The 17,500-nt window shown below is 37.1% G+C and overlaps 1 long non-coding RNA gene and 1 other non-coding gene across 2 annotated transcripts in view; one reads left to right on the plus strand and one right to left on the minus strand.

Annotated features, from left to right (window-relative positions):
- The window catches only part of LOC149136207 (uncharacterized), a 36,261-nt gene that overhangs the window by 10,723 nt on the left and 8,038 nt on the right, over positions 1 to 17,500 (plus strand). The window lies entirely within an intron of this gene.
- Positions 4,525 to 4,599, minus strand: LOC149136208 (small nucleolar RNA SNORD36). The gene has a single exon (XR_016241732.1). It is a non-coding gene; the product is annotated as a small nucleolar RNA SNORD36 (small nucleolar RNA).

The following is a 17,500-nucleotide window of genomic DNA, read 5'->3' on the forward strand; positions in this document are numbered from 1 at the left end:
AATAAAACATAAAAAACAGACAGTGTTGGAACTCTTTTAAACAAAATAATATATTCCTCTATACACGTTCATACAAAAAACCCACCTTTTTTGTATTTATTTTTACTCGCATATATATATATATATATATATATATATATATATATATATATATATATATATATATATATATATATATATATATATGTATGTATGTATGTATGTATACTGTACGTATGTATGTATATATCTATTTACATGTGTGTGTATGTATGTATATATATGCATATATATATACATATATATATATACATATATATATACATATATATATATATATATATATATATATATATATATATATATATATATATATATATATATATATATAAAGCAATTGTATACTGTCAACTTAATGTGACGGTCCCAATAAGGGAATCATATATATATATATATATATATATATATATATATATATATATATATATACATGCACATACATGCACTCAGAAATGTTACACAAAGCTGAGCGAGGTCTACGACTTTTACAGGTCTTGTGTTATTGTGTGTGTATGTGTGTGTGTGTGTGCGTATGTGTGTGTTGACCAATTACGCTGCACATAAGCTCACCTCTTCCATCAACTCGACATTGGCATTACCTGTACAGGTGCAAGGTTTACCACATTCAGCTGTCCGAGTGATCGCAGAACTACTTGAAATGAAGCATTTTAATCAAGAACACAATGCAAACACCTGGTCCAAGAATTGGAACCATGCTTTTGTGACATACATAAACATGCATATCTAAATTATATATGGGTATTTGTGCGTATATTAACGTCCATTTTTTTCTGTCCGGTTTGTAAATTCTGTATGTAGAAAAGATTGTTTATCGGGTATCGTCATAGATAGGACGTCATAGAAATGGAATACAAAGGCTTTCGTCCAAATATTACAAGAGTTATCATCAGCATCAACACTCTTCTCGGTCATATAACAGGAAATATTGTACTTCTATTTTCTAATTTATCTGGAAATGCTGAGATGAAGGATGAGAATAAATCTTCTGCAGTGATATATCAGCAGATCACAACATTATATAGCCTTTGCTTAGCAATGCAATTCATATATTGAAGCATCTGGCAATAACTCTTAAAAGTGGTCTGATATATTATCAAGGTGTCGTCATCTGAGTATTTCTTCTCGGACAATGTTTTCAATTCATGAGTGTCCCAAATAAAAGAAAATAAATTTGAGACTTTATGAGCTAATCAGAGTAGCCGTCCAGTAAATAGTACTATAACACCACAGATAGGGTAAAATGCTATTATATTGAAGCTGCATACTAAATACTGAGAACTGTCTGACAGCTTTTAGCTTTCGTCAACCAAATCTACTCACAAGGCTTTGGTCGGCCCGAGACTATACCAGAAGACACCTGCTCAAGGTGCTACGCAGTGGGACTGAATCCGAAACCATGTGGTTGGTAAGCAAGCTACTTACCACACAGCCACTCCTGTGTGTATATATATACACATATATATGTAATGTCCTGTAATAGAATGACAAATGGTTTCGCATCCGTCTCGCAAGACTAAGGCCTTTGTTCATGCGAAACAATTGGGCACTCTATGACCAGACATTAACTTAATTACTCTAATACATTACTGCACTATGCTTCTTTTTCGGACTTATATATATAAATATATATATATATATATATATATATATATATATATAATTTTATTCTTTTACTTGCATCAGTCATTTGATTGCAACCGTGCTGGAGCACCGACTTTAGCCGAACAAGTTGATACCAGGACTTATTCTTTGTAAGCCTAGTACTTATTCCGTCGGTCTTTTACAGAACCGCTAATTTATGGGGGCGTAAACACACCAACGTCGATTGTCAAGTGATGATGGGAGAACAAAGACAGATACACACACACAAATATATATATATATATATATATATATATATATATATATATATATATATATATATATATATATATATATATATATATATATATATATATATATATATATATATGTACACACTAGGCAGGTGTCTTCGACTATAGCTTTGGGCCAACCAAAAATCCGTGAATGGATTTGGTAGACGGAAACCTAAAAGAGCTAGTCCTACATATATATACAAGCTCTTTTAGGTTTCCGTCTACCAAATCCATTTACATAGTTTTGGTCGGCCCAAAGCTATAGTCGAAGACACCTGCCCAGTGTGCGACGCAGTGGAACTGAACCCGAAACCATGTTGTTGAGAAACATGCTTCTTACCACACAGCCACGTCTGCACCGTGTAGGCTGTACCGAGAACCAGCTAGCGGAAAGCTGCCTAGGGTTAAACTACTAGTAACATATATAGTAATATATACATAAACAAATGTAACCAAAAGACACAAAGCTACAAAAGTATAAGAGAGGTTCAGAGTCAATATTATTACTTTGGCGCAGAAGGCAGAACGGATGGAGTAAAAGATATTACCTTTTGGTAATACATTGTTATATGTAAGAGAAAAGTCCAGGACAACCCGCGAAGAGAGGAAACAGGACAAAAATAAATGAATGCAGTCACGAAAAAGCCAACGTGTGCTCAATTATATATGCAATATCGCTCTCGCCTACACACATACATTCGCTCTCTCTCTCTCTCTCTCTTTCTCTCTCTCTCTCCCTCTCTCTCTCTCTCTCTCTCTCTCTCACTTTTTCTCACGTTCTCTTTCTTGCTATATATATATACATACATACATACATACATGCATATATATATATATATATATATATATATATATATATATATATATATATGTATGTATGTATGTATGTATGTATGTATGTATTACGTGTGTGTTTTTTGTATCTATGCATACATGCATAAAATACATATATATGGCTTCCTATCAAATTTCACTTGCAAGACAGTAATCAATATCTGTATATGACATTGCCCAGCCCACGTACCTCTCGCGCTATTTTCTCTCATTATTTCTCAGTGTCTATTTAAACTTTCCGATCTCTTAACTTTCTCCCTTTCTCCTTTTCAAAAACAACCCACTTCCTGGACTAACCTACGACGTAATCAGAAACAATGTATTTCTTTGACATTCTCCTATTTTTGGCTTTTATTCTTGTCTTACATTTTCTCCTGTTGTTTGCTTTTATTTTTTGCCCTCTGCCTCGTCCTTTTTTTTTTTGCCACTTTTTATTGTCCTGTTCTTTTTTTATATTTTTCCTTTTCTTCTTCAATTTTTCCTCTTCCTCAGAATCAAGAAATTTTTTTTTTTTTCATACGTAAGCTATGTGAGATTTTTAAAATCGATGTATGTATATGTGTATGTGTGTGTGTTTGTGCGAGCGTGCGTGTGTGTGTGTGTGTATGTGTGTGTGCATATGTTGGCGCATATATATTCTTTTACTTTTTTCAGTCATTTTAACTGTGGCCATACTGGATCACTGCCTTTTAATCGAAGGAATCGACTCCTGGATTTATTCTCTGTAAGCCTGGTATTTATTCTATCGGTTTCTTATTCTATCACCGCGAGTCCTGATGAGAGTTTTTCTCGAGGTAATTAACGCAGTATTCTATGTTTTAACAGAACATCCACATTAAGTTGGCGATCGAGATTACCTTTTGGCATTAACACAACTTCTGTCGCCAGTGTTCAATTCAGAATATTATCAAGTTATGAAACAGGTGTTCATTCAATATTAACAAATACAAGTAAAATCTTTTTTGGTGTTGATATTAAGACGTAGAGACACCGAAAATTGGAACGTAGTATCGCAAAAATAATAGAATCAGTAATAAACAAACAAGCTAACAGAAAATTTTACTTTCTCTTCAGATTCATTCCATTATTTTACTGTAAACTCCAAAGCAAAGATATGTTTGTAAAAGAACATGTACCTCATGTAGATGTTTTCATTACATATATAATAAATTGAAATAGATTTTTATTTAAAATTATTTATTATGAAATTTAACAAGAACACAAAAATGCTAGCTGAAAAATTTAATAATAAGAAACATTGAGATATTAAAATTTCTGATTATGATCTTTCAGGAAATTGATACTTTTTTTTACAAAAATATAGTTGCCTATCATATTTCTAATACGTTTCTTGATATTTTTCTATCCTTTCTTTTGGCTGTTTACTTTACTTAAATAATTTCTTCTGCAGTTTGTTGTAGTCAAGATATAATTCGTCACGAGTTACCTCTCCTACGTCTTTAGAACTTACGTTCGCTTTACACCACAGCCCAATTCAACCAGAAAATCAGCAATTATTCAACACATACTTGACTCTCTAACTTACAAAGCAATTGCCTTTTTCATGAGCCTAATTTGAACTGAAACCAAACCTAGCATAAACAGTTGAAATGGGAATAACAAAACGAAATAACTCGTGATATTCATACTTGCATGCTGATGGCGAATTGACTTTGCGATGAATTGTACTAACACGATGTATATCATGTGTGTATTAGTGTGTATGTGCTTGTCTGCGTGCGTGTGCGTATGTGTAGCTCAGTGATAAGAAGCTTGCTTACCAACCACATGGTTTCGGGTTCAGTCCCAATGCGTGTCATCTTGGCCAAGCATCTTCAGCTATGGTCTCGGGCCTTCGAAAGCCTTGTCAGTGGATTTGGTAGACGAAAACAGAAAGAAGCCTGTCGTATATATATCTATGTGTGTGTCATTGTGCCTGTGTTTGTTCTCCACCGTTGTTAGTGTGTTTACGTCCCCGTAACGTAGCGGTTCGGCAAAAGTGTCTGATTTGATAGAATAAGTATCAGGTTTCACAAAAACATTAAATACTGGAGTTGATTCATTCGACTACAAATTCTTCAAGGCGATACCCCAGCATGGCCACAGTCTAATGACTGAAACAAGTAAGAGTTGAAAAACAAAAAGACCTATGTGTGTATGTGTGTGCGCACGTGTGTGTGTTGCAGTACCCAGACTGTTTTTGTCCATGCCACGAGCATTTTTGCACACGACTACCTTCAAACACCTCCGTAAATCCAAATAAAACACTTTCGTGAACGCGCTGACAATGCCGAAAAAAATAAATAACCATCGATTCCTTTCAAATGGAAAGAGGAATCTCCTCACTACATGACAACGATCTAACGATTTCACAATGATCTAATCACCTGTGAATACTCCATACCTTTTCGACAACGTAGACTATTCACATTTCGGCATGTTATGGAACTCTTCGTGCAATGAAGAGCACATGGAATCTACCTCTCCACACTTTCCATTTGTAATAACAAAATATGAACTATGGGAATTCACATACCATGTACAAGAAGCATTTCTACCACTTTTACGCAGTTTTCCCTACATAATGGAACAGCAACTATAACATCCTACATATATTTTTTATTTTTACCTTTATTCTCTTCTTTCCCTCTATACTTTTTCCAAAATAACTCCTTATATTAAACTCTACTATTTTCCTTTATTTAACCATCTCACATCGTCTCTGATGAAGGAATATCTCTAATAATATCCCAGAAACAGCTGTAAGACTAATTTTCTCTTTATAGATGTCCTGAAATTTCCACACTGCCTTGTCTTTGTTGTCTCATTTTATTAAACATATACATGCTCATGCAAGACCCGCATTAGACTCCTCACTCGTATTATTATCGAACCGAGAGTTTAACTACGGTCCTTCTATAGCGCCTACATAGCCATACCTACCACCTTGTGTCTTCTGGATACCAATACCTCTCATATATATATATATATCCCTCTCTCGCTCTCTCTCTCTCTCTCTCTCTCTCTCTCTCTCGCTATATATATATATATATATATATATATATATATATATATATATAGAGAGAGAGAGAGAGAGAGAGAGAGAGAGAGAGAGAGAAAGAGAGAGAGACAGACAGACAGACAGACAGACAGACAGACAGACAGACAGACAGAGAGGCAAATCGTAAAAAAACAACGAAAGTCAAAAGTACGTACACATGGAATATATTAGTTTGACGCTCAGTAAAGGTGGAGAAAAGAGTGGGTGTATAACGTTTCGGGTATGGCTCTTCGTTAGAAAGACAAGAAAGGTCAAGTCCAAAGAAAAAAAGTGTCCAGGAAAATCACATGTATGGTTACATGGCTATACACCAAATATGGCACGCAAAGGGTCTGAACTAAAAACCTTCCGGCTACAAAGAAAATTTTAGCACACGGTCAGACACTTGCACTTATATATAATATTTTTTTTTTTTCACTTTTCGCACCTCTCTATTCATCCATTAATCATGTCTTTATCTAATATCATTATTAAAAAATACCATGTTATTCTCAAAACAATACGATTACAGTTATCATCGTTGGTTTTTAATATCAGTTTTTCTTTCTTTGCTTTTCATTAATTGCTCTCGGTATTTTGTAACATAAATTTACACTTGTTATCATCAAAAAGTAATTTTTTACACCCTTCGTTGTTATAATAAAAAAATCGATAAGCCGAATATAACACATCGACCAATTGCTGTCAGGTATCTCGAAACTTTATAGTTAAAGAAGCCATAGAATATAAATCTTATTCAACAGAGGAGTCGCTACATAGACGCTTAACCTGCTAGAAATAAAAATCGAATAGCCTTAAACCTCACAGTTGTATTAAATACAAAACAACATTAGACAATGTAATCTTATATATATGTGTGTGTGTATTGTATATATTTGTTTATGTGTGTAGGCATACCTTTTCAATTTTAATCTGAACAAAGTTACAACAGCGGTCCATGGCATGTATCTAACTTCGATAAATGATAAATGCCATGCACGAAACACTCGGACGTTGAGTAACATTTGTAACTTTCTTTTGTACACTGCGTTGCTGAATCAGAAATATCTTCATAGCAAATATTCTGCCGAGTACCACAGATTTGCTTGGCAGTTACTTGACCATAACCACTTGAGCATACCCCTTAGTGGCTGACAATATGTGCATCGCTATTATCATGAGCAGGAGTGGTGGGGATCATCATAGCCATGTGTTGGGAGGGATTCTTCGGGATTTCAATAAATGTAACAGAAAGCAAAGGAAATACTAACCATTTTTCATGCTCCATAGGGGTTGTTGTTGTTGGCACTCCGTCGCTTACGACGTCGAGGGTTCCAGTTGATCCGATCAACGGAACAGCCTGCTCGTGAAATTAACGTGCAAGTGACTGAGCACTCCACGGACACGTTCACCCTTAACGTAGTTCTCGGGGATATTCAGCGTGACACAGCGTGACACAGTGTGACAAGGCTGACCCTTTGAATTGCAGGCACAACAGAAACAGGAAGTAAGAGTGAGAGAAAGTTGTGGTGAAAGAGTACAGCAGAGTTTGCCACCATCCCCTGCCGGAGCCTGGTGGAGCTTTAGGTGTGTTTGCTCAATAAACACTCACAACGCCCGGTCTGGGAATCGAAACCGCGATCCTATGACCACGAGTCCGCTGCCCTAACCACTGGGTCATTGCGCCTCCACTCTATAGGGGTAAGCAAATAGGAAATAACAGTAGCTACCCAAGGACAAAAATCGGGTTACTCAGTAATATCCATTTACTGAAATAGTTCGCATTTACCATGTTGCCTCCCATGATTTCAATGTACCCTGGCTTTGGTGGTTACATGCTGTTTTACCCATAGCTAAGTAGCACTCACGACAATTTCTGCTACACCGGGTCAGAATAGATCTAGGAACAATAGTTACTAAGATGTGGTTCGATACTCCTCAAAACTCGGGACCATGGCCTCACTATTGGTTGCAGTTTAAAGTCGTACCCAAAGTACTAGACAGATGTGTGTGTGTATGTGTGTGTGTGTGTGTGTGTGTGTGTGTGTGTGTGTGTGTGTGTGTGTGTGTGTGTGTATGTGTGTAAAAAGCAGAAAAACAGAAATTTTACATATTGTTCATAATTTGATTGAGATGAACAGCAGGTTCACTAAAAATAAACATCCTTATTTCTATAATTAAGTAATTAAGATCCATAATTAATTAATTTAAATTTTTTTCCATCGGGATATACTGCATTGTAATAACGTGTTGGGCTGTTTAAGATTTGCAATTAACTGAACTCCTATTTACCATAATATCTGATGTTTATACATCAATTCTTGTTCTCACTGTCTCTTTCTTTCCCTCCCTCTGTACATAGGTGTGTATGTGTGTGCATATATGTATGTGCGTATATCTTATGCGTATTAACATTTTTTTTTTCTTTTTTTGCTCTATCAAAATTAGAAATTGTATTTATTTGGCTGAGACGTGTTAACATGGGAGTGATTAGGTTTTATTGAACGGGATCTTGTTTCTGTTAACGTATATTTATAGAAGCCAATGGCAGTATGTGTGTGGATAATCTCACATACTGTGGATAATCTCACATACTGGGCAAGCGCAGATCGATTGTCTGTGTAAATATATCTGATATTCGTTTAATTGAAAAGTAAATTAAAAATGGAAAAATCATATTTATTTGTTCCAGTAGTGTGCGGATAGATATGATCACGTGGCAACTGATCAGTCATGAGTAATTGTTTATGAAAAGGAGGTTGACTAGTGCATCATATTTCTTATTTATATATACTACATCCCTTTCTCACTTTTTTGCGTTCTGGTTTCCAATCTTGCCGTAGCCTATTTGAGTGTTAAATATAATACTATGCCTGCTTTGTGGAGGCGCAATGGCCCAGTGGTTAGGGCAGCGGAGTAGCGGTCATAGGATCACGGTTTCGATTCCCAGACTGTGCGTTGTAAGTGTTTACTGAGCGAAAACACTTAAAGATCCACAAGGCTCCGGCAGGGGATGGTGACGAACCCTGCTGTACTCTTTCACCACAATTTTCTCTCACTCTTACTTCCTGTTTCTGTTGTGCCTGTAATTCAAAGGGTCAGCCTTATCACACTGTGTCACGCTGAATATCCCTGAGAACTACGTTAAGGGTACACGTGTCTGTGGAGTGCTCAGCCACTTGCACGTTAATTTCACGAGCAGGCTGTTCCGTTGATCGGATCAGCTGGAACCGTCGACGTCGTAAGCGACGGAGTGCCAACAACAACATATGCTTGCTTTAGCACCACCATCAGGCAATTTAGGTGTCTTTAACAGAATCTAGTGTGTAGCATGCTTTTGTGCCAGATTCCTGTTTAAAGATACCTCCGCCCTCACTTCCTCACATTAGTCTCAAAGGCCCTGTAAAGGGTCATGAGCATTACTTTACTTCCGAATAAAAGTTAGAGTGCAATTAATATAAATAAAAATAATATAAATGTTTGGTGCGTTTACGATGTTTTGTTTCAAGTACGTATTGGACAAAGAAACAGCTATAAATTTTAAGCAATAACGCATGAAACGGATATTTAAGCCTCATGTGTTGCATCATCAGCAAGCTTGCGTCTTATGGAGATATTAAATACTGGCTTCAAATTTTGGCACCAGGCCAGCAACTCCGGGGTAGAGGTAAGTCAATTACATCGATCGCAGTACGCTGCTGGTACGTTTTTTATTGAGCCTAAGGCAAAGTCAACCTCGGTGGAATTCGAACTTAGAATTTGAAGATGGCCGAAATGCCGCTAAGCATTTTGCCCGGCATGTTAGCGATTCATCCAGCTCGCCGCCTTACGGAGATGTTAAATACTTGTTTCAAATTTTGACACAATGCCAGCAACTCCATGGGAAGGTGTAAATCGATTGCAGTAACCAGCCGGTACTTATTTTATCCACCCCCAAAAAGATGACAGGTAAAATCGACCTCGGCGGAATTTTAGCTCAAAACGCAGAGACGGACGAAATGCCGCTAAGCATTTTGTCTGGTGTGTTAATGATTCAGCAAGATCGTCGCCTTATGAAGATATTAAATACTGGTTTCAAATGTTGGCGCAGGTCTAGCAATTTCGGTGGAGAGGTAAGTCGATTACATCGACCCCAGTGCTCAACTGGTGCTTATGTTATGGACACAAAGGGGATGAAAGGCAAAGTCAACCTTGGCGGAATTTGAACCCAGAATGTAAAGACGGACGAAATGCCGCTGAGCATTTTGCCCGGCGTGTTAACGATTATTATTTCTTTATTGCCCACAAGGGGCTAAACATAGAGGGAACAGACAAACAGATTAAGTCGATTACATCAACTCCAGTGCGTAACTGGTACTTATTTAAGAACAGTATCACCAGCAGCACTAGCAGCTGTAGTGTTCGACAGAGGAGGAAGAGAATTCGATTAACTGACATTATTAAAGTTAAATCCCTCGCTTCTCAGTTAATTGAATTTTCAGGACATTACATATGTAAAACTTTATCGTGGAAGTAACCGCAATTATAATTATTGTTTCCACGTCAGCAACAATAATAACATGATGTGACTTTATGATCAATAATCAAACAATAATAATTTTAAAAATTGAAAAAGAAACAGAAAGTAATTGATATTAAAACCAATATTTAGATGAAAATCATCAGTTTACTCATAATATATTCATTTGAAAAATTATAGGAGAAAAAATATTAGCAATAATAATATATGGATATTTTTTTGTTATTTGATTGACGATTTAGCCTTTAATAACAATCTAATGGGAAGGTTTTACAATTTACAAATAACAACAACAATAACAACAGAAATAACGCTTTAAAATTTTGGCACAAGACCAGCAATTTCGCGAGGTTGGGATAAGTCGATTACATCGACCCCAGTGCTTGAGTGGTATTTATATATAGACCCAGAAAGGATGAAAGGCAAAGTCGACCCCGGCGAAATTTGAACTCAGAACGTAAAGTCGAACGAAATGTGCTAAGCATTTTGCCAGGCGTGCTAACGATTCTTATTTCTTTATTGCCCACAAGGGGCTAAACATAGAGGGGACAAACAAGGACAGACAAATGGGTTAAGTCGATTATATCGACCCCAGCGCGTAACTGGGACTTAATGTATCGACGCCGAAAGGATGAAAGGCAAAGTTGACCTCGGCGGAATTTGAACTCAGAACGTAACGGCAGACGAAATACCGCTAAGCATTTCGCCCGGCGAGCTAACGATTCTGCCAGCTCTCTGCCTTCCCACCCTTAATTATAATTCTTTCTAATTTTGGCACAAAGCCAGAAATTTTGAGCGGAGGGATAAGTAGATTGTATCGATGACGGTGTTCCACTGGTAGTTATTTCATTGACTTTGAAAGAATGAGAAGCAATGAAACACAAATGAATGACTCAAGAAATTAGTGACATCCTTTAACGAGTACTCTTCAGTAGTTGAATATTTACGTAGCGTAGCACACAACTTAACGCTATAAGTATTTTTTAATCATTGCAAATAAAGATATACGTTTATTACATAAATATCATTTGTGTACTTGATTTTTAATTTTATCAGTTTTTGCTCGAATAAAATTAAAAATTTAGAATAATTAACATTTCGTATAATTGTCCTTTTAAATAATTTTCATTCATACAAATTTCCATTCCAATAAAAGTTTTTCGAATAACTGCTTTCGAATAATTGTTTTCGAACAATTATTTTCGGACAATGTTCACATAATCGAACAAACTGTTTGCTGATCAGAATTCGTATCTGCCAGCCAATAAAAGAAAAACGTTATTTGCATTGTGTACACCGAGATCTGTGTGGGGATTTTCATATTTGTCAAATGAAATTATAAAAATTAAATAATTGATCTCATCTCAAAGAATATGTGCTAATGGAAAACTTAAGATATATATATTATTTAAATCAGCTTCAAAGAAGCTTTCTGGTCCAGCTAAAACCATCACCGTTAGATATTTATTGTTATGATAAACTTTTGAACATCTTAAACGTCATAATATATTTCTAATTGTAATGTTTCATAAATAATGAGGAATCAAGCTTAATTATTTGTAAATAATATGTGTGCATGTTTAATTGGGTGCTCTTGTGTATAATGTATGTCAACGTTTATAATTTCATGCATGTATGGGAGTTTTGTGTGTGTGTGTGTGTGTCTGTGTGTGTCTCTGTGTGTGTCTATGTGTATATATGTGTACTACTGCTCTAGCACTCAAAATAATTTAAGAAAACTTTAAATCATTTTAATATTTGATTTTAACACATAGACTAAGCTGTAGCAAAACTTGTAACAGTAATTAGGTTAAGGTTATAAAGTATTAATGCCTATATATATATACATACACGCACATTTATAAGGTTATAGAATATTACACGCAAATGATCTCACGTGGAAAGTTACGTAAAATTTGTGTCCGATTACACACTGGAGTGGTATTTCATCATATGTTAAAAACAAAAGATATGAAAAAGAGAAAAACGACACAAACATATATGTATATATATATGTATAAAACCGAAAATTTTCAAAATTAAATTCAGTAATAATAAAGAATAAAAAGTTTAGAATGATACAACAATGCACTATAGAACAAAAAATGGACTATATACCTGTTGTAATTTGGTTATCGAGAGTCCGATGATATTTCGGAATTACAATTCCTTCTTCAGATCTTCTTAGCTGGAGTCTCTGCTTTTACTTTAATTACTACGTAGATCAGGAGTTGACCAGATGCTTGCTTCTGTAATATACTCTCCGGGATGCAGGGCTGGTTAAGTATTTTTTTTATGGGAGAGACAAATAGGTCTTCTACACATTCTGAATTCATACATGAACAAAATTTGGAATCATGTAGTCAAGAACTTTGAATAATCTATTTTTTTTAGAACCATCGCCATATGAAGAGAAATTAGATTCCCTTGTGCCTCTTGAACGATCAAACTTATGAGCAAAGACGTTCAAACTGGCAATCCAAACAGTGCATGAAGTACTTACTATATTACACAATGCGTCATTCTATCTTGAAGACAATAGGTTACAATTTTAAGGATTTGGTAGCTACTTCCAGTAGATCAGCTAGTGTAAGCTTTGAGAGACTCTCATTGAATTCTTTATTTCTAGCAATTAATAGTTCTCTACAAATATGACCATCTTAAAATCATTCCCATTCTTTCATAACAAAATGTCTGGAGTGTGCTTTTGAGCTACATTTTAAGACGTTGTTAGTTCTTATACTAAATGCCACAATTTTTTAATGAAACGAACTAAATAGTCGTATTTTTACTTCAGAATCTTTACTGTCAAATCATTTAGCTCTTTTTATTCACACAAACTGAAGCATTAATTTGTTAAACTGTCTAAATACCTCTTTAGCATTTGCTTTCTCTCAAAAGAAAACTAGATTTCGTGTGATACAAATAGCTATTTTAAGGTATTCGTTAGATATTTTGCAAAACCAAAATGTCTAATACCACGTTCTATTGAAATTCGACACGCCACAGACTTTATAAATTCTATAGAAACATTTCCTCTTTATTTCTCACAAATTGTCCTAATGTGATTCTTTGAATTTAGCTCTATTTTATTCGGTTTTCTTAAATTTATTTTAATTCATGTAATTACTTTGTATTATATTTCAATGTTTGTCTACAATGAAGTGGTCGACAGTTTGTATCATGTTACCGACACCGAGTAAATCGGTAGTCAAAACATTCAATTTTGAAACTGTCTGGTCCACATAGGCATTAATAAATGACACGAGAAGGAACAAATTTCATACTTTAACCAGTATAAGTGCAACAAAACTGAAAGAGACATCCGCTAGCCTGAAGTATTACACTGCCTAAGGGAGTATTCTTGGACAATGGTGCAATAGATTCTACACTTACAAAGCTAACTACAGGAAGAAAAATTCTTCCGCAGTTAAGGAACTCACCATATTTCAGTCAAACTCTCTGATCGATTAAACATTATTTATCAAGATAATACAGTTCTATATTATTTATCTAGTAGAGGAGATCAGTCGATTACATCAACCCCAGTGTTTCATTGTGACTTAATTCATCGATCTCTAAAGGATGAAAGACAAAGTCGACCTCGGCGGTATTTGAACTCAGAACACTCGAAGACAGACGAAATGCTGCTAAGCATTTTGGCCGACGCGTTAACAATTTTGTCAGCTCACTGCCTTGATTCCGATCACGGATAGCCAACGAGAGAGAAAACACTCTACTTCGCATGGGATTACATGGTCAACTCTAACAACTTAAAAGACCAGGAAGCATCATGGGGGTGACTCAGAAAGGGTGACCTAAAAACAAGAATACTAAAAACCTCATCATCGCTGCCTAGGATCAAGCATTGAATACCAACTCAGTGAAAAGGAATATATACCACACAAGTACAACGAAACTCTGCAGAATGTGGTTCACATTGTTAGTGTGACTCACATTGTTGGTGCTTGTGAAAGTCTTGCGCAGAAAGAGTATAAGCACAGACATGACAAAGTAGCCCAAAACATTCATTGGCTACTATATCAAAATTGTGGATACGAGGTAACAGGTGTTTCATACCAACATACACCGGAAAACGTAATGGACGAAAAGGGGAAGGTAAAAATCCTCTGGGAATTTGACTTCCAGGCAGACAAGGAGTCAGAGCACCGAGAGCCTTTAGGAGGAACAAACAAGAGTGCCTTTTAATCGACGTAGCAGTATCAGGTGATCAACATATTATCGTGGGAGAAAGAGAACTGAAATGGCCAAGATGTGGCAGCTACTAGAGTCACGCACAAATGTTGTACTTGTTGTCATGAGAGCATTGGGTTCAATACCACCGAAGCTGAAAAAACATCGGGTAACTTCAGAAATAAACTATAATCTAGGTGTATTGCAAAAATGAGCATTATTTGGAATTGCAGGTATATTGCGTAAAGTACTGTCAGTCTGAGGTCTTTGTTGAGACTTGGCAGATAGTACAAACCCCCGGTAGACACAATATCTTCAATCAACAACATCACGATATTGGATACTGTGCGACATCTAAATGAGGATGATGATGATGATGATGATGATGATAATTGCTGATCTAAGGGTTAACTGGCTGATTTGGGGTGAATTATCCAATAACGGTTTCCATCGCATGGAGAGTGGGGAGAAAAAGTATAGAAAGTAGGGAGAGTTAGCATAAAAGTTGTAGGATGAGTGCACAGATTATATTTGGTGGCAGGCAGTTCGTAAATGAATACTACACGGGCGCACGCACATTCACACAGAGACGCACGCACACAAACTCAAACAGAGGACGAGAAAGAACACCTGTATATATATATATATATATATATATATATATAATATATATAATATTATATATAATAGAGACTTAGAAATATTAATAACTCTATTTCTGAAAACCAGTGGATAGATTCCACTGAAATTAGATAAATAACCTTCGAGCAGATAGTCAGCAGCGCCGCCTGGCTAAGGCTTGGCTACTCTGCATTGACAAGGGGCAACACCCTGAAACTAGTCTAGTCTGCAGATGCCAAACCAGCAGGGGGACACTGCTGACCTCCCCTGTTCGAAGGTTATAAAGGACACAGGTTTCGTGTGTCACATAGCTAGCTAGAGGCGATGGCTTCTTGGAGCTAATTCACGGCAGCTTTCGTCCTAATTTTGGGACTGCCATGTTGGCTTGGCGATAACTATTAATTTCCAGTACCGCTGCCGTAGTCTCCTTTAGAGAGACTTAGAAATATTAATAACTCTATTTCTGAAAACCAGTGGATAGATTCCACTGAAATTAGATAAATAACCTTCGAGCAGATAGTCAGCAGCGCCGCCTGGCTAAGGCTTGGCTACTCTGCATTGACAAGGGGCAACACCCTGAAACTAGTCTAGTCTGCAGATGCCAAACCAGCAGGGGGACACTGCTGACCTCCCCTGTTCGAAGGTTATAAAGGACACAGGTTTCGTGTGTCACATAGCTAGCTAGAGGCGATGGCTTCTTGGAGCTAATTCACGGCAGCTTTCGTCCTAATTTTGGGACTGCCATGTTGGCTTGGCGATAACTATTAATTTCCAGTACCGCTGCCGTAGTCTCCTTTAGAGAGACTTAGAAATATTAATAACTCTATTTCTGAAAACCAGTGGATAGATTCCACTGAAATTAGATAAATAACCTTCGAGCAGATAGTCAGCAGCGCCGCCTGGCTAAGGCTTGGCTACTCTGCATTGACAAGGGGCAACACCCTGAAACTAGTCTAGTCTGCAGATGCCAAACCAGCAGGGGGACACTGCTGACCTCCCCTGTTCGAAGGTTATAAAGGACACAGGTTTCGTGTGTCACATAGCTAGCTAGAGGCGATGGCTTCTTGGAGCTAATTCACGGCAGCTTTCGTCCTAATTTTGGGACTGCCATGTTGGCTTGGCGATAACTATTAATTTCCAGTACCGCTGCCGTAGTCTCCTTTAGAGAGACTTAGAAATATTAATAACTCTATTTCTGAAAACCAGTGGATAGATTCCACTGAAATTAGATAAATAACCTTCGAGCAGATAGTCAGCAGCGCCGCCTGGCTAAGGCTTGGCTACTCTGCATTGACAAGGGGCAACACCCTGAAACTAGTCTAGTCTGCAGATGCCAAACCAGCAGGGGGACACTGCTGACCTCCCCTGTTCGAAGGTTATAAAGGACACAGGTTTCGTGTGTCACATAGCTAGCTAGAGGCGATGGCTTCTTGGAGATAATTCACGGCAGCTTTCGTCCTAATTTTGGGACTGCCATGTTGGCTTGGCGATAACTATTAATTTCCAGTACCGCTGCCGTAGTCTCCTTTAGAGAGACTTAGAAATATTAATAACTCTATTTCTGAAAACCAGTGGATAGATTCCACTGAAATTAGATAAATAACCTTCGAGCAGATAGTCAGCAGCGCCGCCTGGCTAAGGCTTGGCTACTCTGCATTGACAAGGGGCAACACCCTGAAACTAGTCTAGTCTGCAGATGCCAAACCAGCAGGGGGACACTGCTGACCTCCCCTGTTCGAAGGTTATAAAGGACACAGGTTTCGTGTGTCACATAGCTAGCTAGAGGCGATGGCTTCTTGGAGCTAATTCACGGCAGCTTTCGTCCTAATTTTGGGACTGCCATGTTGGCTTGGCGATAACTATTAATTTCCAGTACCGCTGCCGTAGTCTCCTTTAGAGAGACTTAGAAATATTAATAACTCTATTTCTGAAAACCAGTGGATAGATTCCACTGAAATTAGATAAATAACCTTCGAGCAGATAGTCAGCAGCGCCGCCTGGCTAAGGCTTGGCTACTCTGCATTGACAAGGGGCAACACCCTGAAACTAGTCTAGTCTGCAGATGCCAAACCAGCAGGGGGACACTGCTGACCTCCCCTGTTCGAAGGTTATAAAGGACACAGGTTTCGTGTGTCACATAGCTAGCTAGAGGCGATGGCTTCTTGGAGCTAATTCACGGCAGCTTTCGTCCTAATTTTGGGACTGCCATGTTGGCTTGGCGATAACTATTAATTTCCAGTACCGCTGCCGTAGTCTCCTTTAGAGAGACTTAGAAATATTAATAACTCTATTTCTGAAAACCAGTGGATAGATTCCACTGAAATTAGATAAATAACCTTCGAGCAGATAGTCAGC

Source organism: Octopus bimaculoides, chromosome 4 (assembly GCF_046866305.1).
Source record: "Octopus bimaculoides isolate indiv1 chromosome 4, ASM4686630v1, whole genome shotgun sequence".
Classification (NCBI taxonomy): domain Eukaryota; kingdom Metazoa; phylum Mollusca; class Cephalopoda; order Octopoda; family Octopodidae; genus Octopus; species Octopus bimaculoides.